The 25751-nt window shown below is 37.7% G+C and overlaps 1 pseudogene; it reads right to left on the bottom strand.

Moving 5' to 3' along the window:
- Positions 1-1728: 1728 nt before the first annotated feature.
- On the bottom strand, positions 1729-12452 carry LOC140856399 (probable NAD(P)H dehydrogenase (quinone) FQR1-like 2; annotated as a pseudogene).
- Positions 12453-25751: the final 13299 nt, after the last annotated feature.

Consider the following 25751-nt stretch of genomic DNA (forward strand, 5'->3'; position numbering starts at 1 on the left):
GAACTATGGACTGATTTGGTTTGCAGAAAAAGGGGGACAAGTGTGGTCAACAGAAACATAGAAAAAGACTGCATGTTTGGTTGATATTTTCAAATAAGAGAGAGGAAAAGTAGCATATCTCGATTTTTTTTTCCAAATATAGCTCTATTTCAAGGGAGAGAGATGGGCAAAAATGATTGATTTTCTTTTGCGAGCCTAACTATTCGATGGGTCTTGATGCTTTGAGATCAGTACGAGAAGTTTAACATTACACAAGCGAATGGAGCAAATCTGACTCTAGGCGGTCATCCATATTTAGATTTTTTTTTGACTTTTGATCTTATCTTGATTTGTTGAAAGAGAGGAGGAGAAATCAGACCTTCCTCTATCCTCATGCGAGTCCTTGAAGCCCTCCTTTATTCAGATAAACTTGTATTTCAGTGTTTGTTTTAATTCTATGTACGTTGGATAATGCTAAATGTAGAACATCAGTTATTTGGTGTTTTAACCAAATTGTTTGTTCAGAATTATGACTCTTATATTCAAACAATAATCTGTGTAAGTAATGACATGGATGCACATGACCTTTTTTTAGAAATAAAATATTCTTGTGCGGATGATGCTATATATATGAACCCTTCTTCTTCAACTTTTTGTGTGTGTGTATGTCATTGCTAAGAACAACTGCAAAGATTCTTATATCTAGCAGCACTTGAAGGTTATCTCAAAATTTTCTATCTTTTTTTTTTTTCCTTTCCTTGCATGTATGTGAGGCTGTTTCAAAATATGTTATTATTGTTGCAATTATTCTACAAACTAAACTAGAAAGTGTGCCAGACCTTAACATATACAGCGCAGAGTCTCTTAGAGCTGGATAAACAATCTTTGCTTTGCAAATCATAGTTTGCCGGTATGTTGATTGTTCTAGGTTTTTAATCTATATCAAGTATTTTTCCTCATGAAAGAAAATATTTTATTTTATTTTCAATCAAAAAATTGAGAGTGTCCTTGGCGACAGGCTTTTTGTGGGAATTATTAGAAAGTTGCAGTGCATTTCACAATGGAGACCCATGCAACAGAAGAATACTGGGGCAATTTGGAAGGTTTAACGCCATACATAGCACACCCCTGGTGTAAGGAGCCAATTCTAAGATTTTTTTTAGTACCAAGTTTAGGCTCCAGAGCATTTTCTGTCTCCTGCTCACCGTTTTACAAGATAGACCTCTAATTTCAAACTTGCGCAGCTGGATTTCATTGCAAGAACATCTGTAAGAAGAAACATGATCTAAAATGAGGATTTATATATGCAAATAATATTTAGAGGGGGCATGTATGAGCAAAAATTTGGCAATATATAACAGATTTGCTCCAATTAAGTCCCATGGTATCAAAGCAGTATTGGGTTAGGAGCTTAGTAAAGCTCGACTGTTGCTCAATAACTGCAAGCATGAAACAAAGAGCAGCATCCAGACTTCTACACATTTATTCCATTCTTGGTCATTGCAAGTTAGACAAACTTGCAGTGGAACACCGTTAACCAAACTCATACATTGGATTAACGTAGAAATATACAATGTACCTTGGAATGTAATTAAAAAAAATAAAATCACAATCTGTTTTATTCTAGTGATATGATACCATTGTTGTGAACCATGTACAGTGTTTTGCAGTACTTCAGCAAATAATAAACACAAAAATAAGACAGTGAAGGTGCAAAGCTTAGGACATGTGCCAAATCAAAGTGAAGAATGGAAGAAGAATCGCAAAGCAATATTTTCAAATCAAGAGGGGCATAATAGAGTAATCGTGAAGATTTAAATTATGAAGGACATTATGGTTGACTGGATAACTTAAGGATGCACAAGACTCTTGATTATCGAAGCCATATACTTTCCCTGATTTTCAGCAAAAGCCAGCTCCATTTCGAAAGGTTCCCTCGTGCCATCGCTAGTGGAAACAACAGCACCATATGGAGAACCCCCTCCGACGTCATCCATCTTGAACAGACCTACTCCAAAAGTGTAACTGATGGGAACATATAACATCCCATGGTGGGCTTACTGGGTGATTGCAGTCCATCTGTAAAAATAAAAACAGAGGTATAATTTAGCTGCTGACAACATCAATTTCCTGAAATTTTCAGTAAAAAAAAAGAGAAAAGAAAAAGAAGCTATAGCTCATAGAGAAAGTAATGGATCTCCTTCAGATGTTGGAGTTACCATAGTTTAACCCAATTTTGAGAAAGGTTCTAAGTTTTTCTCAAGCACCAACAACAGTTGATGGAATCAAAACCACAATTAAAAATGTTGCCTCAAGGATAAGAACATGCAATATGTGCCCTACTAAAATGTCAGAAATTTGTTAAGCCCTTTCACCATTAAGCAATTTAGCATTAATAATTAGCAAATAGCTCATCCACTTGATCTTGGAGGCTCGCAATTAACTCATCTGTTTTAAATAACCTAGCAACATTCACAAGAGCCATGATACAGCAGTCTTGGAAAGCCAGAAGACAGATAATTTTATGTTTGACATTCCAAAGTATCTCTTTTTTTTTGTGCGATTTTCAGAAAACCAACAAGCAGCTCCAAATCAAGGTTTTCAATGGACAGATCCTCATTTTTATTAGAAAAAAAAAAAAAAACAATAGATATGCAGAGAAAAAGAACCTTGCCGAGACCACTAAGTTTCTCAGCATAAATGCATCAAATCTCAATGGACTTGGAGTTTCTCTTAAAAAGGTGAAAACAGAAAATCCCAATATATTCTTATAGTGAAATGGATTTTCTTTTTATAGACACATGCATATTATTTCCATCATATAACAATTTTTTTGACTAAATCTTCCAACAATATGCAATAATCATATGATTCTACTAAACAAATCATCATTTTTAAAAAAATAATGGATAGACAGAGAAGAAAAATCTTTAGTAGACTACTCACCAGATGTTTCATCAGAGATGTGTGAAAATCAATAGACCCATACCTCCTAGAAAAGTAAGAACACCAAATTCAAAAATATTGTTATGGGTGATCATTATAAACAAATAATAAATTACTGCCATCCATAATTCTTTGCCTGGTGTCTTCAAACGAATGTAAAATGACCATGTGATTTCAAAATTAATCCAGCCAATTCAACCACAACTACATAAGAACTAATTTAACAAAAATCTTTATGCCAAGAGCAGAGCGATCCTATACAAAATATAAGCAATGGAAGTACCGTATGCTCTTTCTAAGAAATAAGCCAAGATCTGTTTTTGCCTCTCACACATTCATTTAGTGAGCCAAAATATTGTTCCCTGACCTTTGATCATCCCCACTTGCATCAATTTACCAAAGCTAGGCACCTAAGAGACATTGCACAGTAGAGGCCATCAGGACCCAATATGATCCTACATGCTAGGCTTTAAGGTGGGTACTATTTATGCATTGGGAACCTCAAGCCAGCATCAAGCTCAGGAAGCCACCAGCCACATGCCAAGAACAATCCTTGTCTGTACCAAAATCCAAAATCTAAAGGCTTTCAAAAAAAATTGTCCAGTATCAAAGTCGTCATTAAGCTCAACAGTTTAAATAATTATATTATAGATAAAATATAAATAATAAGTATATCACCTTTTTGAACTCTAATTAGTATATATCTATGAGTTTCATTTTCAACAACCTGGGAGGCAGTGCTATCAATCTATCCATGTCATACAACTGCGAAAGACCTTGCTAGCCTTGAACATGAAGCCTCCCCTGAAATAAGTGTAAGCAAAATCTTAGAGCTAGTATTTGCTCCTCCAATCTTATCTCTGTTCTGCATTTGTACATATAGATCAAGTAATCTGGGCATCACTATTATTAGAAGAAATGTTTCAAATCCTGGACTGTTCACCAAACCAAAAAGTGCCTGAGGGTCACTGGTTCTACCATCTTGTCAACCAAAAATAAACAATGATAACAGCGTGACATAATAAATATATCAAGTTTAATTAAACATCAATATAAACAGAATAAAAATTAAAAATTAAAAATTTATAATTATATAAAAGCATAAAAATTTCTATTTGTCAAGTAAATTTCTACCAATTTCAACACATTTTATTTTAAAAAGGAATTATAATATGGAAAAATATTCCAAACTTTCTAGTTTATTTTTAGGACATACCTTACAACTTTAAACACTTTTTATGTTCACATGATATAATTATAATGCATATTATCATGGTATCTTCTTGTACAATTCAAAATTCCTCCAATTAAGTAACATGTAAAATATCATACATGATCATTCAACGAAAGCACAGTTTTTATTTGAAAGAAAAAAAAATATTTATCCATCTCTTGTGTACATGAAAACTCCCATCCTTTTTTCTCCTTGAAGAAATGGAATCCCCCACCTTACATCTTTAAAAGTTCTAACCCAAATTCCTCTCTCTCTCTCTCTCTCTGTTGGGTGGATGTCTGACCAGGACACCACCTCCCAAAATCTTTTCAGTACCACACGATGCAGCAGGAAGAAAGAAGAAACAAAATAAAAGAAAAACAATCAAAATACGTGGATCAGTCATAAAACAGAGCTCGCCTCCACGGGGCATGCAAACTTCACTATGAAAAAAAAAATTTACAAGAGAAGACCTCATCCTCAACCCTTGTACATCCAATTTTCTCTCTCCAGAAGTTTCCCTCACAAAAGCTCTCTCTCTCTTGGAAGACCCCCTGAACCCCTGAACCCCTGAAGTGCCTGGCGACCGCTATCCAGGAGCCCTACTCCTTCTCTCACAGCAACACTTCCGCCTCTCTCTTTCTTCTCGGGTTCGTACAGCGCGAGAAAACCAACCACACCCTTTACTGTTCCACGCACAGGCTTTTAAAGGGTTAAAACTAGGTTTAAACTTGATTAGAGAGGGATTAGGAGTCCTAAATAAAGCCAAAAAACCCCCTGGACCATCGGATCAAGATCGGGAGCCACCCATGCCGTCGGATCGCGCTCCGATCCACGGAATAGTGCCGTGGACCGCGAGAAACGCGTGGGAAACGCCCACGCGGTCCACAGGCTCATCCGTGGACCGCCCGGTCCACGGTGGACCGGTGCAAAAGGCCAGGCAGACCGCCTGGGCCTGGGCCGGCCGCGCGCACGGGCCTGCGCGCGCCTGGGCCGCGTGCCCGCCTGGGTCGCGCGTCCCGCACGCCGCCGCCTGCGGCCATGCCGCTGCCGCCCGCCGCCGGTCGCCGGCGGTCCTCCGCCACCTCGAATCTCGCGCCGACTTCAAAAGCTCGTATCTCCTCCATCCGAGCTCCGTTTCAGGTGATCTTGGTCTCGTTGGACTCCATTTTTCGCCGCGAACCTCGCTGCAGGCTCAATGTGGACTGAATCTCGAGGCGTCAAATCCTAACAATCTCCACCTCGACTCGATATTCGACCTCCTCCAAACTCCGAGAGCTTCTGGATCTCCTCGCCCCCATGCCCTGGGGCAATCGCTTGCTGATCATGGATGGGCAAACATGAGAGTCGAGCCAGGCTGCTCAATCCCATCTCCATCGTATGCTGTGCTCCTCCTGACCTGAGACCTACTCGGGGCATCGTCCTGCGGCAATAGGAATCTCACTTTGCGACGTCGCCTCTCGTCCTCCCGAGTCTCCTGTCTCGTGCCCGATCCACCTCCTGGAGCTCCACCTCACACTGGGCTCCCCGCCAGGTAATAATGTCCTCTGCTCCCCTTCTTCCCCTCCAGCACAATCCTATTGCCGCATAGCACCCTCAGGATTCCTCCACCAGCTACCGTCCTATAGCCTCTCGAATCCAATTTGCTAAGTGAGATAAGATTCCGCCTGAAATCGGGTATGTATCGGACCTCCCCCAATCTCCTCACTGCACCGTCATGTGTCCTCCAGCTGACCGTCCCAATGCCTCTGATCGCACAGCTCGATCCATCCGGCAAATATACAGTGCCCTCACTGTTCTCCAGGGAGTCAAGCTGCTCCTCTCTGCAACATGCATGATAGGGGCATGCAGAATCTAATATCCACTGCTGGGAAGAAGTAGATACCTCGTCAGATATCTCCAGGACATCTCCATCTAAATCGCTGCCGGCCGTCGCTACAGCAGCCACCGTCTGATTTTTCAATTGAGGGCAATCTCTAGCTAGATGCCCTAACTCCTCACACCGGTAACACCTGATTTTGCTCAAGTCCCTCCTGGACTTGGACCGCCCTCATTGCGATCTCCTGTCGCTCCGTCTACCGCCTCCTGCTCTTCCAGAAGCCACCAAAGCTGAGCTACCGCCACCTGAGCTCGAAGCTGGGTTCTTCCTCCTGAGAAACCTCGTTCTGGAGTATCGCCGCGGTGACCTCGTCCATCTTGATAGTGCTCTTCCCCACTAGAAGAGCAGTCACCAAGGACTCGTACGAAGGAGGAAGCGACGCCAGCAAAACCAGCGTCCTGGTCTTCTCCTCAACATTCTCGCCAACGCTGAGGAGGTCGGTGAGGATCTTCTGGAAGTGGCTGAGATGCTCCTGAACGCTCTGTCCCTCAATCATCCGCAGTTGGTAAAACTGCCTCCAGAGCAAAAGAGTGTTGGTGAGAGACTTTGCCATGTATAACTCCTCGAGCTTCGACCACAGCACCGTCGGGGAAGTCTCACTCAGCACATGGATCACCACCTCATCCGCCAGGTATATGCGGATGGCACTCACCGCCTGCATCTGTAGCCGTTTTCAATCCCGCACCGCCTGCATCTGTAGCCGTTTCCAATCCCGCACCTCTATGGTGGTCAGTTTCTCATCGCACAAGAGAGCATCGATCAACCCCTGTTGGATGAGCACGTCCTTCACCCTTGCCTGCCACAAGGAGAAATTGCTCTTACCATCAAACTTGTTGATCTCCATCTTGATCGTTCCTGTCTTCTCCATCTTTAGTCTTGCTCACCACCGCTGCAATCTGCGTTCTTGTACCGCCTTGCTCTGATACCACTTGTTGGGTGGATGTCTGGTCAGAACACCACCTCCCAAGAGCTTTTCAGTACCACGCGATGCAGCAGGAAGAAAGAAGAAACAAAACAAAAGGAAAACAATCAAAATACGTGGATCAGCCACAAAAAAGGGCTCGCCTCCACGGGGCATGCAAACTTCATTATGAAAAAGAAATTTTACAAGAGGAGACCTCACCCTCAACCCTTGTACACCCAATTCTCTCTCTCTAGAAGTTCCCCTGACAAAAGCTCTCTCTCTCTTGGAAGACCCCCTGAACCCTTGAAGTGCCTGGCGACCGCTGTCCAGGAGCCCTACTCCTCTCACAGCAATGCTTCCGCCTCTCTCTTTCTTCTCGGGTTCGTACGGCGCGAGACCAACCACACCCTTTACTGTTCCACGCACAGGCTTTTAAAGGGTTAAAACTAGGTTTAAACTTGATTAGAGAGGGATTAGGAGTCCTAAATAAAGCCAAAAAAACCCCCTGGACCGTCGGATCAAGATCGGGAGCCACCCATGCCATCGGATCGCGCTCCGGTCCACGGAATAGTGCCGTGGACCGCGAGAAACGTGTGGGAAATGCCCACGCAGTCCACAGGCTCATCCGTGGACCGCCCAGTCCACGGTGGACTGGTGCAAAAGGCCAGGCAGACCGCCTGGGCCTGGGCCGGCCGCGCGCGGGGGCCTAGTCCGCGCCTGCGCGCGGGCCTGCGGCCGCGCGCCCGGCTGGGCCGCGCACGCGCCTGGGCCGCGCGCCCGCCTGGGTCGCGCGTCCCGCGCCCCGCCGCCTGCGGCCGCGCGCCGCTGCCGCCCGCCGCCGGTCGCCGGCGGTCCTCCACCGCCTCAAATCTCGTGCCGACTTCAAAAGCTCGTATCTCCTCCATCCGAGCTCCGTTTCAGGTGATCTTGGTCTCGTTGGACTTCATTTTTTGCCGCGAACCTCGCTGCGGGCTCATTGTGGGCTGAATCTCGAGGCATCAAATCCTAACACTCTCTTCCTAAAGAAGAAGATGAACAAAAATGCTGGTTCTGTCTCTTCCTAAATGGTTTCATCTCATCTTTGTCTAATAAAACTCTATTCTCACCTCAAAGAGCCATGGTTCCCCCAATCCAAAAAACTTTTCCAAACATCCAATTTAATCACCGAAGGACCCTCATCCCTTCACTCTTCAAGCCCTATTCTCCGGTTTCCAAATTGCATTCTGCTCATTAGAAATCACAATATCATGGGACATACAAGGGGAAATGTGGAGGAATGGGAGGAGAACTCACAGCCTCTCTAATGCCTACTTGCCATTCCACCATCTCACCTGATCACCACTAGCACTTTTGGAGGGGAAGGACAGAGGCTCAGGTAGGCCTGATGCTCTGAGATTAAAGAAGAAAGACTGATCTTGAGGTCTCAAGGTTTCATGGATAAGAGGGTGGCTGATCAGGAGGAAGCATAAAGAGCCCTTACCCAATGGGAAAGTGAGGGTTTATAATAGACATATGAAAAAAATAAAAAGGCAAATGGTTCACTTTGAGAACCAGAACTGTTCATTTGGGTCGTCAACTAAACCATCTGTTCAAACAATACTCACAAAATAAAACAGTTTTCCCTTTGGAACAAGTTTGGGGCTAAACCAGACAAGACAGCTTGCTGGTTGATGGTTCAACCTCCAGGTCTAGTCCGGTTAGCAGTTGCAATAGCATTAAACAAAGGCAATAGTTAGTACTCATATCAGTAAAGTTCATTAGAAAAAAAATAAAATCAATAAGGACTTCAAGTAACCCAAGGTTTTCCGAATCCTCTCCCACAACACATTAGTTTAGGCCATCCCTTCCTGACCCTTCAAGACATATTTCAATCAACTTTACAATGGCATACTTGGCTTTTCTGGACATGCCCAAAGCATCTCAACCAATATCTATTGGTTAAATGATACTAAATCCTCAACTACATTTCTAAACATTTGGGAAATATTCAAGTAGAACATCAATCTCAAATGATACTAAATCTTCAACTACATTGGTAAACATCTGGGAAATATTCAAGTGCAAGATCAAACTCAACTTGTCACACTGTTAAGTAGAAATTTCTGCAAGTGACAGAGCAAAAATATGCTTTTGTATCTTTCCTCTTGATTTCATTTCATTGTGACAAAAGATCAAATAAGTTTAGTGATTACAAAGGAGACATGTATCTAACTCATGCTGAGGCTGCCAAAATTCAGCAAAAGTAAAGACTATAAACAAAAGGGAATATTTCTCCACTATAAAGAAAGAAATGTTATGTTGTCAAATGATAAATATACTAGAAATATGATGTTCTCAATTATGGCTAACTCACATATTTTCAAAATTACATTATAGCCTTAATAATTGATTTCATGTGTATAAGACTATCCAGTGTTGCATCAGGAGAGCTACAAGAAACTTCCAAGATGACAGTACATTGTTTAATTTTCTGAACCATCTTTAAAAAATAATATAACATTATGACATCCTTATTCATCTGTGCATCAGCCAGATCTCATGTAACATGATGTTCTGAATTACCTGTAAATAAGAGCATGCAGTGCTATGCACATTTCTACAAACAAATACATGTGGTAATCTGTGAGACATCTGCTGTAAACACTTTGCCAGAAAACAGACACTAACCAAGAAAATACAAGCTTAAGAACCAAATCAATCAATAATCATGCTAAAAAAATGTGGGTACTTTTGAGATAGCTACATTTGAACTATCAAAAAATAAACAACTAGAGATACGTTTTGTTGCTGGAAATCCCCTAATTTGTGAGGAAATGATTTATGTTCTTGATCTTCTTTTTTCACTCCTCCTTTCTCAATAGGAACTGAAATGAAAACCTAACTTGGCCGGAATTGAGGACAGATTCATAAAACCCCATCTATTTTTTCATAGACAATAAATATAATTGATATTTGGACTAGTGGGTTTAGGAGACCCTACGCAGCAGAATGTGCTCTTTGTGGTGTTATCACAGAGATGGAGAAGTGAATTCTTTTAACAGTACTATATATAGAGGAGAAGAGGGGTAACCCTTTTGAGTTTAGCGCAAATGAAGGAGTAGATCCACATAACAATTGAGAGCTAATATTTCAGCAAGTCTGAGATGGGAAAAAAAAATATTAGGAAGATAGATTACTAATTGAGTTTTGTATCTATTTCTGATTCTGCATTTATGACAAAAGCTTGAGGAAGCATCAGACTCAGCTCCTAATGATAGATGTGCTGGTGGGACATAAGTTGATTCAAAGGATGGTATTTTTTGAGTGTTAGAAAGCCCAAAGTGGGGCTTCTACAGCAAAGCTGCTAAAGTGCTAATCTGTGTATTTAATCATCTTGATCATTTGGTCTCTTCCACCCATTATTTATCGACAAATGCCTGACATACAAGCAACTAGAAATACAGGCTTTTCCTCCAGAATGTTCTTGGTTGGTTTTTCCTCCCCTTATTTGGTGTTTTTTTTTTTTTTCCATGTCTTTTGTTTCTTCTCGATCATCTATTTTTTCTAGTCTTTGTATGTTATCCTGCTGAGTTGAGAATGAAGGTATACTCAAGCTACAGCAGGAAAGAGTATCACCATTCTAAGCTACAAAAAAAAATTCGACGATAGACTTCAGAACCGCCAATAACTGCAAACATTGCATAAGTGATCAGTACCTACTTCACCAATTTATCTTCCAAAAATGTAGACACAAGGATTGCTGTTTGATATTAAGCAGGACAAACCCTCTCCAGCCATTCTTCTATCATTCTTTATCTCCTTTCCCTTTCTTTTCTTCCCCTCATTCTCTTTTTATTTCTTCTTCATAATTCTTTTTCTTCTTAATTTTTTAGTCTATCAATTTGCATATCAGATGTCAAGTTTTGTAGACTCCGAGGAATCTAAGATTTAATCTGCAACTGGCTAAGCAGAGATTTAGTCAGCACATAATCATGATATACACAAGAACATGCAAAATCCAATGCATGTTCCTGAATGCAGTTAAAAAACTCCACACTAATGACCTTGATGCACCTAGTCAAGACAGTTCACCAAGCATTTAATATATGATAAAGCAGCAAGCATAAAGAAATAACTGAATTCTCTCAAGTAAATTCTATGCAGAACAAACAACCAATATAGCATACCTAGGGGCTTGCATTTTTAACCAGTTAATCGAAAAAACCATTAATGATATTACTTGCATCAGTAGCATTGGTATATGGCTCCACCAAGAAAACAAGATAGCAGGGAACACATACTAAATAAGCCGCATGCCCAACTAGAAAGAGGCATTCCGAAATCCTGTCAAAAGATTCTTGTACAGTACCAAATCAATTACCAGATGGAACAAATATCAGCTCTATAATTTAGAATGAAAATATGTATCTAAGAATCACGATGCATAAAGGACAACAATAATAAATACAGGTATTCTATATTGCCTTATCTCTATATTTTGTGGGCTAGTTCAACATTAAGTTTGAAGACAAATAATTAAATTTGAGAACTTTGCATGCAAAGGATCAATCCAAATCTTTGACAACACATGAACTTCTTAACATATGATCCAGCAAAACATGCATTAAGCATTGAAAAAGAAGCAGTATAACATCGCAGTCATATACCAAGAACCATAAGGGACTATAGTTGATGCCTTCCCTCTTTCCTGTTATGAAGCACTAACAAATGCCAAATTTTCAATGAACACGAACTAGTACAAGTCTACTTCATGAAAACTTCTCACTGTTCATCACAAACAAAATAAAAAGATCCAATTCTTTATACCAATGGAACAGATGAATAACAGATGGATTCTTACGCGGTTGTTTCCTGTCCACCTCCCTGGGTCCTGGTGCTGAAAAAGAATCCGGCGGGCGTGCCGAAGAGCTTCTGTTCCCTCCAATGCAGCCCAGTCGAATCAAAGTAGGCCTTCATCTGCGCAGCCATGCACCCATACCTCGTCGGGAACCCAAAAAGTATCCCGTCCGCCTCCACCAGCTCCGCCACTGATATGACGGGGATATCCGGGTCCTTGTGCGGCGACTTTTCTGCTCCAAGATCTCCGGCGGGAGCGTCTCGGCTGCACGGAAGAGGACCCCCTCGACGCCGTCGATGCCATCTATCCCCTTCTCATCTGCTTCGCCAGGCCCTCCACGTGGCCGTACATGCAGTAGAACACGATGAAGAGCTTCGCTTCACCTCCGCCGGCGCCGCCGCGGCGTCGAAGGCATCGTGGCTCTTCTCCTCGGGCAGGATGGGGGCGTTCCTCGCACCGCCCGTGGCGTTCTCCGATGCCACCGCCGGCTACCGCTTCTTGCTCGGCACGCAACCTCCTCCTTTACCCATCTCTCGGTCTCTCTACTCTTTCCCTGCTCTCTCATTAATAGATTGCTCCAAAGATCAGAATTTTGCTACTTCGGATCTGGAGAAATCCCACAAGTCCCTTCCAAGACCCTAGCTTTCTGGTTTCTTTCCGCAAAGCTAACTCCTTTCTCTCTCGTTGTAACGCGAAGCCTACCCGGAAAAAAAAAAAAAAAAAAAGGTTTAGTCACACCAAAAACGATTAACTGTTTGGGAATTTTAATTTCTTTTAAATTTTAATTTAGTATAGTCAGAACATCAAATTTTTATTTTTTTTAAATTTATATCTTGATAATAAATTTTATTTAGCTATTATGATAGTGTAATCATGTGCTATCATATAGTTTGTTAAAAATTACTGATTTATTATTTTCTTGACTGGCTTAAAAAAATAAATTACAAAAATATCTCTTATACTTTAGTTCAATTTTATTTACACATATGTACTTTAAAAAGTGTGAAACTAGGTATTCTAATTATTGATATGTTCCACTATAGTCCAGCTATCTGCCTCCGTTAATAATTTTTTTTTAAAATGACAAAAATATCTATCTCCTTTCTCCTCCTCCATGGTCGATGTCTCTTTTTCTCCCACTTCCTTCTTCCTTTCTCTTCTCTCCTTCCTTTTCATCCATTTCTTCTCCTCCCCTTCCTCCTCTTTCTTCCTCCTCCTTTCTTCTCTTCCCTTTTTTCCAGCCATTCTCTTTCTTCCCTGCCTCTTCTTTCTCCCACCATGATGGGGTCTTCCTTCGAGTCCATCGGTCTTTCCTCACCTTAGCCTCTTGGTTGTTGTTTATCCTTTTGTTTGTGGTGTTTATTAGTTTTTTGCCCCATGAAATAGAATTTTTGTGATCCATCCATTTAATTTCTTCCCCAAACCTCACAAAATTTCATGCTTCTAGCAAAATTAAGCTCTCAAAATCTCAAGGGACCTACTCACATCAGCACAACTCTTACAAAATCCCAGATGCTTGAGAAACCCCCAATCGGAACCTAAGAAGCTTTTAAAGTTTCTTTAGCCGAAACCACATTAAGAACCGGTGGCAAAGAGAAATGAAGCGGAAACATAAAAGACTTCAAATTTGTAGGTTTTCTTCATATAATATGTGGAAAAAGGAAACTTTTACCCAATATCTTTTTCGTGAACAATGAAAAAAGGCTTCTTTCTCCGAATCTAAGTATTTATAAGGTTTTAGCGATCCAAACACGAGAGTCTGCTATCCAAAAAGCATCAAAAACAAATCATTCTGATCTTTGTTCTTCCCCTCTCTCCCCCAACAACAACATCTTCAGACCTGCACCAGTAAAAGGCCAAATCCAAAACATAACAAAAAACAACATGAAACAAAGACAAGCACAGATCAAAATGAACAAAAATTAGGGGGGGAAAAGTCAAATATCGCTTCAAAAATAATCAAAGAAAACAACCATTCAAGACCTCATTTTTTCCATTTTCAATGACTATTTTTACCCAAAATCACCATAAGAACATAAAATTGGAGGATTTATGTCGACATTTAAACCTCGAAGTGATGGAAAAATTGAACCCCAACTTAAGTCTCTCTCTCTCTCTCACATGCGCTAGGAAAGGAGGTTGCCGTGTAAGGAAATAGTTTATAGATGGTTTGAAGGAAAAAGATGAGGAGGAGTCGTGGATAGGAAGGAAGGGGAGGAGAAAAGAGAGAAGGAGAATGGGTGGAGAAAGGAGAGGAGGAGAATAGGTGGTGAAAGGAGAAAGAAGAGGAAAGGAAGGAGGAGAAATAGATGAAAAGAAAGAGAAAGAAGAGAAAGGAAGAAGGAAAGAAGCGGAAGAAAGAGAGACAACGGCCATGGAGGAAGAAGAAGATAGGTATTTTTGTCATTTTTAAAAAATTATTAATGGAGATAGATAGCTGAACTTCTTCGAAACATATTAATAGTTAGAAGGACTAGTTTGATACTTTTTAAAATATAGAGGTGTAAATAAAATTGAGCTAAAGTGGAGAAGATGTTTCTATAATTTATCTTTAAAAAAACTCTAAAATCTTTTTTCTCCTTTTTCTCTCCTCTTTTGGCTAGGGTTTCACTTCCTAATTCTATTTCTTCTTCCCATTCGGTGACCAAAGATTGTTGATGGCTGTGAGGTGAGTAGCAAGAGTAAGAAAAAGAAAAGAAAAAAAGAAAACAATAAGGAATGGAGAAGTAAAAGACTAATTATTATAGTGTTTTTGATTCCTACAAATTGAAGTCCTTCCTTCTTCTCACTTGAAACACAAACAATGAAATTAAGAAATTAAGAATAGAAAGAACAAAGGGAGGGAAATATGACAATGGGTTCCAATCCATTACTTGGGGGGTCTTGAAAGCATTTTTTTTTTTTTAATTTGACGGTCTATGTGACGATATTCAGAGCACGTATTGTAGCAACTCATTACAAACATTTCTCTCTTCTTCTTCTTTTTTGTTAAGATAAGAGAACCAACGAAACCTAAGATAAAGAAAGAAGAATCCTAATTAGTAAACGCTGGAAAATCTCATATCTTAGTCCATAGCAATCCAACTTCTTGAATATCTTAAGGGAGAAAGTGAAAAAGAAAGAAAGACAAGAATTAATAGTTAAACATGTGCCATTCCTCCAAATCAAAATCATTCAATCTTTCTATAGAGGCATCTTCCATTTAGATTAGCACTAGTCATGGAGATAATATGGGGCCTTTCCATCTTGTTGGACGGAGCATAAACTTTGATTTTAATAATATCTCTATATACCTGTTTTAGTGATATATGTCATCTTTGAGGCGTGAATGCTTTTCTAGAATATTGTTTTACATTCTATAATCTCTAAACTTTGAAAATAGTGGAAAATCTCCATCCATCTCCATCCATGGTTTTTCCTTTTGATTTAAAGGATTTTTCATGTAAATCTTGTGTTTGCATTGATCTTTGCTTCTTTGATTTCTCTTTTATTTGGCTTTTTGTTACCACACTTTCTTCCTCAAATAAAAAACTATGACCTCAAGAAACCCTAAAATAGAGGAACAAAGACAAAACAAATATAGAAATACTTAGGTCCACTTGAACTATCTTTTCTTATATAATCTGTCTCCTCCTTTCTTCCTTTTCTTACTATTGTCAATTGACTGCCGCTCGTCATCCAAAGAAAGAAAAATTGAAACCCTAACCAAAGAAATTAAAATGAGGGACAAATCTTATCCATATCATCTACATCTGCCACATTAACAAGTCATGTGATACTGCATGATCACTCCATTATGGTAGCCAAATAGAATTTGCGGTCAAGATTTGAATTACAAAATTAAAAAGTTTGATAATTTGATTACACAAAATCAAAGTTTAAGAGGAAATTGAAAACCCTAAATAGTTCAAGGTTTTTGGCATGATTAATCATCAAAATATTAATTTCTTTCCAAATTTATGTGATATTTAAATGATCTGTTGGGATCAATTCCATCTAGCTAAATGAAGATAGAGAAGATATCTAATCTCTAGTGAAATCCCTTCAGTTGTTTCCAAAAGGAAAACCTTTTCAAGATTGCCAGCTACCGTAGCAAGAATCCAAAGGAATTGAGTCAATTCCTTCCTATCTAGACCAAAATAAAAGGAAAAAAAGACTTGTGATTATTTCTTTTAAAAATGGAAATGAGAACTTTCTAAATATGATTGAAAGAAAAAAGCTTTGTCTATGGTTTTGGACTTCCATCTCCATTTCCTACCCTAAGGTTCAATGTGTTTCTAAAATTTATTTATTTGAACAAATAATAATGGAGAAAAATAACTTTTATATTGCCTAAAAAGGTAGCAAACTAAGGAAGGGATGAATTGGGTTGTTTAAAAATTTCAACCAAATTGATATCTAAACAATGATATACTCTAAATTAAAACTAATTGGAGTACTTATGAAGTATAAACAATGTACAACAGTAGAATTAAAAAATAAGTAAAACAATGCAAGAATTTAAATAATGCAAGATAAGTAAATTAATAGAGCAAAAAGATACGACACAAATAAAATAATTTTATAGTAATTCGATACAATTTCATACCTACATCCACTCTCAAAGCTCTTAAAAATTCTACTATAATAAGTTTGATTATAATGTATTTATTTTATCCAAAATCATAAACAAATCTAGTTAATTTTTCGGGATCACTAACTAAAATTTTTACACCGATTATTTTCTTAATTCATAATCAACCCAGTTGGTTTTATGGACTCACCAATCAAAATCTATAATATCTAATTTTAGATTTGGACAGACTTATACCCCAAATTTTTTTTCCAAAGAAACTTATAAAGAAAATAAAATATGATAAGTAAAGTTTCAGAACAACATAAAACTGAAAAATAAACTCTTTTAAGTGTAGAGAAGTTACTGAAAATTTGCTTCTTTTTTGAAACTTGACTTCCCTTCAATTGATGCTTGAGAGGATGCAAAAGATATTAAAAATAATCACTCTTGAAAGCTCTCTAAATTCATTGCATAAATCTCTTTTTTTTCTTCTTTTCTAATGATATTCAATATTCTCTCAATACATAAAGTGTAACTCTCTTTAATTCTTCTTAATCTTACTTTTCAATTAATTCTCTAGTCTTTAGTATGCTTGAAAGTTACTGGAGAGTGAGTCTTGATTGTTGAAAAATTTAGAATAGCTACTAATGTCAAGAACTAGTTATTAAAAAAGTATAGAAAATTAGTCATTATTACTGTTCCGATGTCAGAGGTTGACTTCGATTTTTCTGGTGTCGACTCGAGCTGTCTACAAGTCAACTCGACCTTTGTATGAGTTGATTTGATTATAAGATTTGAAAAATCTACTTTCTATCTATTTTGATAGAGTCGACTCATACTGTTCATCAGTCGACTCGAGTCCGTGCCAGTCCTGATCCAGCATACCAAAGTCGATCTAGCTAAATGAAGATGAAGAAGAAATCTGATCTCTAGTGAAATCCCTTCAATTGTTTAAAAAAAGAAAAATCTTTTCGAGATTGCTAGCTATCACAGCAAGAATCCTGTGGAATTGAGTCAATTTCCTTCCCTATCTAGACCAAAATAAAAGGAAAAAAGAACTTGTGATTATTTCTTCTAAACATGGAAATGAGAACTTTTTAAATATGATCGAAATAAAAAAGCTTTATATGTGGTTTTGGATTTCCATCTCTATTTCCTACCTTAAGGTCCGATATGTTTTCAAAAATTATTTATCTGAACAAAGAATAATGGAGAAAAATAACTTTTATCATATTTGGTTGGTGAAAAAATTATTCAAAAAAGTAGTATGAAAAAATTAATATGTTGATTGAAGATAATCTTATATATGAATATTGCCAAATTTCCAACAATACTCTTGAAGAAGCAATTCATATAATAATACCTATTTTTTAATCCATTTGTTAACCATTTATAGCCCAGTTATATAAATATTATCAATATTAGCTATTTTGAATATTGAAACATATTTACATAAGTTAATAAATATTTTAAATCAATCATACATGTATTAGAAAATATATTTCTTATCATAAATAAAACTAAATATATTTTAGTATATAAATAAATATATTAGTTATAATTAAATTTTATGTTATATTTATTGATAATTAATAATTAATTATAATTATTCATAAATATTATTAATCAATATATTAATATATCTATAATATTTTAGTATAATATTAATATAATATATACTAATATATTTAATATCAATTATTAATATAACTAATATAATATAAGTGAGGATATTTCCATTAAGAAATAATATTTTCAGATTATCCCTACTTGATAATCTAGTATGACAAAAATAATTACCACCTTTCTGCTGGTGTTTGTTTGATTTTCTCTCTTAAAAAAATAGATATCAGATCCACTATTTATTTCACCATCTCTTTCATCTGCTTTTCATTTCAAATATGACAATCTAGTATAGAATTTATTTTTTTATACCAAATTATGTCCTATTAAATAAGCTCTAAATTATTCTGCTAGAGATGTCTTCAAGATCAAAATTCAGTGAAGGTCCTCCTATGTTTTCAAGGTCAAAATCTGATAAGAAGTGCTTTGTAGTCTTTGGATTAGACTTTCTAAAGGGTCATATTATCACTCACAATGATAATTGCATCAGTTATTTCTATCAATGCTAAAAAATGCAGTAGTCTATCAATAATATTATGATGGATTTTATTAAAATATTTTTTTATAATAAAATATTACAAAAGATATTTCAGGCATTACATATCATCAATTTTTCAAACGTCATCAATCGATCCTTTGTGCCACCACCCCTTTCCTGCACCTGCAGAGAACATCTCCCCTATGCCTGTAGAGAACACCCTCCGGTGGCCTGGCTCCTCTGTACACCCCCGCACTCCTCCCCTGCGCCCGTGGAGAACACCCCTCCCCCCTTCCCTTGTGCTCACAAGAACACCCCCCGTCGGGACTTGGGATCCCCCACCACCCCTCCCCCCCAACCTGATGCTGCGGCTTTGATCTTGAACACCCCAAGCTTGTACTTGGGGAGCTTGTCCTCCTCCTCACGCCCCATCACCATCTCCAACTTCTCCTTGCTGTCTGTCATCGAGATCCTCCCCGGGTCCATCCTTACCCTGCCAACCATCGCAGATGGAGCTTGCAAGGGGTCTCGCTGTAGAAGCATCAGGACCACCCCCCGCCGTCGGTGGAGGAAGAAAAGCAGAAGATATTGATCCGATAGGAAAAGCCATGGCCGAAGTAGGCCTCGCAAGAGTGGGCCGGTGGCAGGGGGAGAAGGACCAAGGGAGGAAGGAAGGGAGGGAGGACAGGGCTTGAGGGAGGGGTTAGGGTTAGGGTTTCGAGGGAAGAGGAGGGGCGGGGATGGAGGAGGAAGTAGTGGGCGAGGAAGATGGAGGTGAGGGCGAAGAGAAAGAAGATGGTGTGGAGGAGGCCATGGCTTCTTTTTGTCACCGCTAACCCCAAGCATGGCCTGCAACTTCTCCTCTACCACCCCTACCCGCCTGGCCGCCGCCAGTGGCAGCCTATGGCTTCTCCACAGTCCTCTCCCCTCTAATGTTGGCATTGTCCCCCGTCGCTCCTCCCCCTGCAACCCAACGCCTCCTCTGCCTTCAGTAATTTTTGAAATATTTATCGTATCAATCGTGCATATGAATACGCTGTGGAGCTGAAATTCGAGTGATCTATATTTAATTTGATGATCAAAAATAAATATAAAATAAAAATATTAAAATATTTTTTGAAGCATCATAGCAAAATTTTATTATGATATGTGGGATGATGTTCGGTGTGCAAGATATAGAAAAATAACCATGTAGCTGTTGATATTGGCTTTGGATGACGCATAGCTCCATTGGGCATCCCACCCCGTATTATTCCTCTTCACCTCCCTCTCCTTCCACCCATGCACCAGCTAAGCTGCCACCATCATTTTTGTTGAGAAACTCATTTACTTTGTAGAAAATTCCACCCCACTAAAATATATTTTTTGGAAAGCTAATACGATATATGACATCTGAGAAAATGATTTTTGCATGTTAGTAGACTATGAGATAGTTGAGCATCTATTTTTCTAGAAAGATCATCTAAAATTTATGTTATGCACTTAGAATTAGATATAATATTTTGATCACTTCCAATATTTGGAACACGCATTAGTAGAAGGAGAATGTTGATACATGAATATTTCTACTAGTGCTTTATTGTCTATCCTAATTTGTGAACTAGGAATGCTTGAGTCAGGAGACATATCATTGTAGTGCCTTCAAAGCTATTCCTTCTCGTAACATCATGGTAACCATTTTTAGAATAATTATCAGTAAAAGAGTATTTTAGTTTTGAAATAGAGTTAGTCATGCTACACACATTCCAAATTATTTACAGGGACCAAATTTGATCTATTTTAGTATGATGGTTTAGGACCATTTTTGGAATAATAAAAATTACCATAATTCTCATTTTTTTCCATGAAATATAAGAAAGTAATTCCCAAGGGAAATATACTTTCTCGTTTCTTTCTTTTGAGATCTCCGATCAAATATAAGTTTTTCTACCTTTACTAAAAAAATATGAGTTTTTTTTTTTTTTACCGTTGACCACACCTGTCTCTCCCTTTTCCCACAAACCAAGCTAGTCTTATTTGATCTTTAATCATGGCAAGCATGATGAAACCCCTTCCTCTCTCCTCCTACCCTCCCCATCTAAGTATGGACATGTTAGAAAGTTTTCGATGTTGAAAGGAAAAAAATTTTGTTCACGAATAACATTAGGAGGTGTTTGGTTGGAAAGACTGGGGATCTGGAATCGAAATCAAAATAAACGACTCTTATTCCAATTATTTGATTGGAAAAAGTCACATTCTGATTCTAATTTCGGAGTGAAACGAGAATAGCTCAATCTATATAAAACTCAATCCCTACTCTCCTCTGTGAATTTAGATTTTCATTCTGATTTCGATTTCGATCACAAACCAAATGCTTCGAAGGATTTGGTATTCCAATTCTGATTCCAAGCTATTCCGATTTTCATTCCCATTCTAATTCTAGTTGTAAAACCGAAATCATAGACTTACTGCTATTTCTCCTTGGCCTGCGGTTATATCATGGTCCAAGTCATCTCGGTCTTAGGCCGAAGTGTCTTGGTTGGTAAAAAATGGCTCACACAAATGACTTATACCCCAATAGGCAGAATGGGCTTTATTAATATACTTTTATGATTTTAAGGACTATGCTTGACAGATGCTTCTTATTATCCCTATTGGTACTTCTTGCAAATTATTGTCTATTTTACTATATTTGTATGTGGAGAAGTCGAAGTCAAGTTATTTATAAATATCCTCATCTATGTTGCAGATGGTTGTCTGATCTAGGCACATGAACCACTTGTGTCAAATTTATTTGTGCTTTGTTATGGTAGATTTGATTTTTAACAGGCTAATCCTTGAACAAGGTACTTAATATATTCAACATAAACAGGCAATAGGGGGAATTAAGTCAACGAAAATGCCTTGTGTCAGAATCGAGATCCTCTATGGTGGATCTTTTGCACCGTAGAGGGCTGTGCATCCTTGGATTGCCACCATGTCATCCATCTCAAAATAGAGGGCTCTTGCACAATCTCCTTATCCAATGAGTTTGGTAACTACCCATGTGTTTGACATTCCAATGCAACGATCTCTGTGAGAACCTTCTATTTATAAGATTGATGACATGGTGGCGATCCATATATTCGTAGCTATCTGTGGTGCGAATGATGCACTGCAGAGGATCAACTCCTTGTGACAATACCAGAAACTGTGGAATTAGCAGCAAGGATTTAGCAACAACAAATGCTGCAGTGAAAGCCTATTTCCTGTAGTGTTTTAATGTTGAATTTCTAATAACTCTTTTTATTATGGTATACTACATGTTAATACTGTTACTTGGTAGGACCATTATCTTTCCCTTGCATGTAGATGAAGATGGATCTTCAAAGGTGAATAAGAAAGAGGGGATACAAGTCAGATTTTTGTCCAAGCAAAGATTTATTCTGGAATGCATGCTCCATCAAAAAGAGAACTATAAATATTTTTGTACTTGTTGTCTTTCTCATTTATTTTTTCATTAGGGTAATGCAGACTTCATTTCCAATTTGGCATAAATTATGACTTTATCCAATGTTTATGGTGTGTCCTTTCTAGAGAAGAATTGTTATGGCCCGGCCCGGCCCATGTAACAAACCCAGCCCACAAAACCCAAATGAAAAAAAAAAAGAAGAAAAACAGGGGAGAAGACTCCCTTAGGGAGTCTTCTTCCTTCTCTCGTCGGCTCCCAATCGGAGTCAGAAAGAGCCCCCTCCGGCTCTATTTAAGGAGGAGAACCCTCCTCTCTCCCTCTCACCAAAGATCCGAGACCCAGTCGGCGGCAATCGCCGGAAAACCACTGCGGAAGACCGACCTGTGCCCGTCCAATTTTCTCGTCGGAAAGCCTCGCCGGCGTCGGAGGTAAGCCTCCTCCCCTTCCTCTCTTCTCCCCTTTCCTTCCCATGCTTGTGTGCACGCTCGCTGGGGACCGGAGTCGTCGGATTTTGTTACGGAAGAAACTTTTATTTTTATCATTTTTCTTCAATTTTTCGACATCGGTGGTCACCGCCGACCACCGGTTTGGTCCCTCCGGGCCATGGGATCGTCGGCCCTTGTCGCTGGCCGCCGCCATGCCGGCTGCGGCCCTTGATCGACCGAGCAAAGGAGGGGACCACCTCGTCCCCTGTTTCGGCCCAAGTTAAAACCGAGAAGAAGAAAAGAAGAAGAAGAAGAAGGAAAAGAAAAGAAAAAGAAAAAGAAAAAGAAAAGAAAAAGAAAAGAAGAAGAAAGAAAAGAAAAAAAAGAAAAGAAGGAAAAAAGAAAAGAAAAAGAAAAAAAAGAAAGAAAAAAAAGAAAAGAAAAAGAAAAAGAAAAGAAATAAAATAATAATAATATAATAATAATAAATAAGATTTTCTCTTCTCTCTCTTTCGTGAAGAAAAAGAAAAAAAAGAAAAGAAAAAAATAAAATAAATTAATATGGTACATTATAAATAATAAAATATGAGAAAGAGAGTTTCTCTCTCTCTTCCCTCTCTTTCTTCAGCCTGAACTAGTATTTTCTTTCTCTAGAATTGGACTTTCTCTCTCTACTTTCTCTCTCTAAAATTCTCTCTCTAGATTATTTCTCTCTCCTAAGATTTTCTAAAATTTTGAGAAGAATGATGATGAATTTAAATGATCCTAGTGATGGATTTTTGATCTGCGATCATTGGACGGTATACCGACACCCACTTTGATCAGATTAGGTATTTTTAAGATTTTATTTTTCATGATTTTATTAAATTATTCACATGATAATCTTAGAATGATTTGATCTGATCGATCGGATTTGTTGAATCATATCGTCCGAGAAGTCCAAGATGAATTTTCTCTCTCTAAAATTTTCTCTCTCTAAAGTCATTTCTCTCTCTATCGATTTTCTCTCTTGATTGATTTATCAATGAGAGTTTCTTTTAATATTTCTGATCTGATGAAGAATCTTGATCCATGATTGTTGGATAGTGTATTGGCACCCACCTTGATCAGACCATGAATCTTTAGATTTGATCATCCATGATCCCGATCTAGCCATGACTTGATTTGATCATGTTGATTTCACCAATCGAGATATTGGACCAATCGTAATGTTGGATTGTGTCACCTGATCAATTCGAATTGTACCTCATAAATTCTCTCTCCTCTAATTGTCTCTTTCTACTTGATTTTATAAAATCGATGAAGAAACTTCGATCCTATCACTTCGAATCCGATTTGATCTGATAGTCAAATTTTGGATCGTTTAGGTCCTAATTAGATTATGATTAGATGAAATTAGATGATCGGACCCAATCTAAACCGTTGAAATATGGTATTCGTATTCTTTCTAATTATTGAAATTGATTCTGTATAGGATTGTGGATATTTGATTATGGAATATCACGATATGATCTACGAATAGAATTTTTGAAAAAAAAAAATATAGAATTATGTGGATTTATTGGAATGCATTCGAGATAAGTAATGTTTCACTTTTTCTAGATTTATCGATAAATTATAATGTATTTTTCTGACATGATTTGTGAAACGATGCATGAATTGGATGAATGGTATTTTGTTATGAAAATATCTTATTTGAAATGTTATGATGAAACATGATTGAACATATTGATTCCATGATGCATTATATTGATTGATTTCGATACTACATGATTCTATGTTTTATTATCAAAATTAGAATATGAAACATGATTTATGAAGAATTCTGATATAAGAACAATATGAATTGACAACCTGACTATGTAAAGGATCTTGCCAATGGGGGCATATACGTTGGCAATTGATTTGTCCTGAGGGTTTACGTCGCCAGAGAGACCAGCGACAAACCGCTAGAGAGACCAGCGATTCCGAAGGACTTTGCTGCCAGATGATTCGTAGCTCACCGTAAGAAGATACGCGGTGTTATGATCCTACTACAGGAAAAATATGGTCATAGCTCATGGTTGATGAAAATAATTTAAGAACGAAAGAAATTAAAATCTGAAAAGAAACTTGAATTTTCGAAAAAAAAAATGAATTTGGCATGAATTATATTGCATAATTAGAAATTTATTTCAAATTAATGAATTCTATATGCTTATTTTCTATAAATGATTATTTACTTAAATGCCTGATGAAATCTGTTGAGAAGTGATCATTGCTTACTGGACTGTCTAGCTCATTACCTCTTATTTTATTATTTTTTATAGATGTTGAGGAATTAAGATGATACAAGATATGAATGGAAGAGTGATCAGAAGCAGAATCCCTATATTTTTATTTTAGGTTGAAAGTCTTATTGAATTTGATGTAAGGCCTATGAATCATTGTTGAATTTATTGGGATATTAAAGAAGAAATTTAGGTCGTTATATTTTAGATTTAAATTATTGACTAATTATTTCGCTGTTGTTTTAAGATAGCATGATAAGATGCCTTGCATGCTTATGGGAAGAGTTTTCTATGAGTATGAGGCGGTTGCCATGACCTTCGATTCATAATCTCGGATTAGGGGCGTGACAATTAATATGGTATCAGAGCGTTAGTAGATGAACTAAGATGTGTATAGAAGGAGTGTTAGTGGATAGACACTAAGGACATTATGATGTAGATCATTGATGATTGTAGTGGGAGAAATCTTTATGAACTTTTGGTTAAATATTGAGATTATGTATGAAAGGATCACAAGAGATTATGACATATGGAGTTTGAAATATGATGGATAATCTATAGATCATGATATGATTAGTTAGGTCTTGATCGAAAGTAATCACAAAAGGATTGACCTAAAATTTTATTATGCATTGTGGTTATTAATTGATCATTGATTATTCAAGTAAATTGTAAGTTCAAATTCGATGTGAGAATAATACTATGATATTACTTCTAGTTGAGAAGTTGACTATTATTGATAAGATAAAGATTTGATGATAAAATATTGTTCCAGGTGGACTAAGAAAGCCTCTTATGATGCTTAATTGGAATATTTATCGAAATTAAACTTGGTATGTGGATCATATATAAAGTGGCATATTAGGATGAATGCATATTTGAGAATATTGCAAAGAAACTTATTTTTTATGGCTGAAATGGATTATGAGATTGTAGAATATTCATCGTACTGAAATCTTTAATCATCATCCTTAGATCTAGATAATAGATCTTATTATGTCTCTTGGAGACTACATGATGTGTATGAAATTTCAATTTAAAGATTTCGTATCTATGTTGATCAAGAGATTTTCTGATATTATTATTGAGGTTGTTAATGAAAAATTGATATCTTTAGATTAAGACAAAAGATCTGATTTATATTTATTTCAGATTATGGGATCCATGTGAATTTATAATTTAGAAATTTTGGATTTAGAAATTGATATGGAG

The sequence above is a fragment of the Elaeis guineensis genome, chromosome 3 (genome assembly GCF_000442705.2).
Source record: "Elaeis guineensis isolate ETL-2024a chromosome 3, EG11, whole genome shotgun sequence".
Taxonomy (NCBI): domain Eukaryota; kingdom Viridiplantae; phylum Streptophyta; class Magnoliopsida; order Arecales; family Arecaceae; genus Elaeis; species Elaeis guineensis.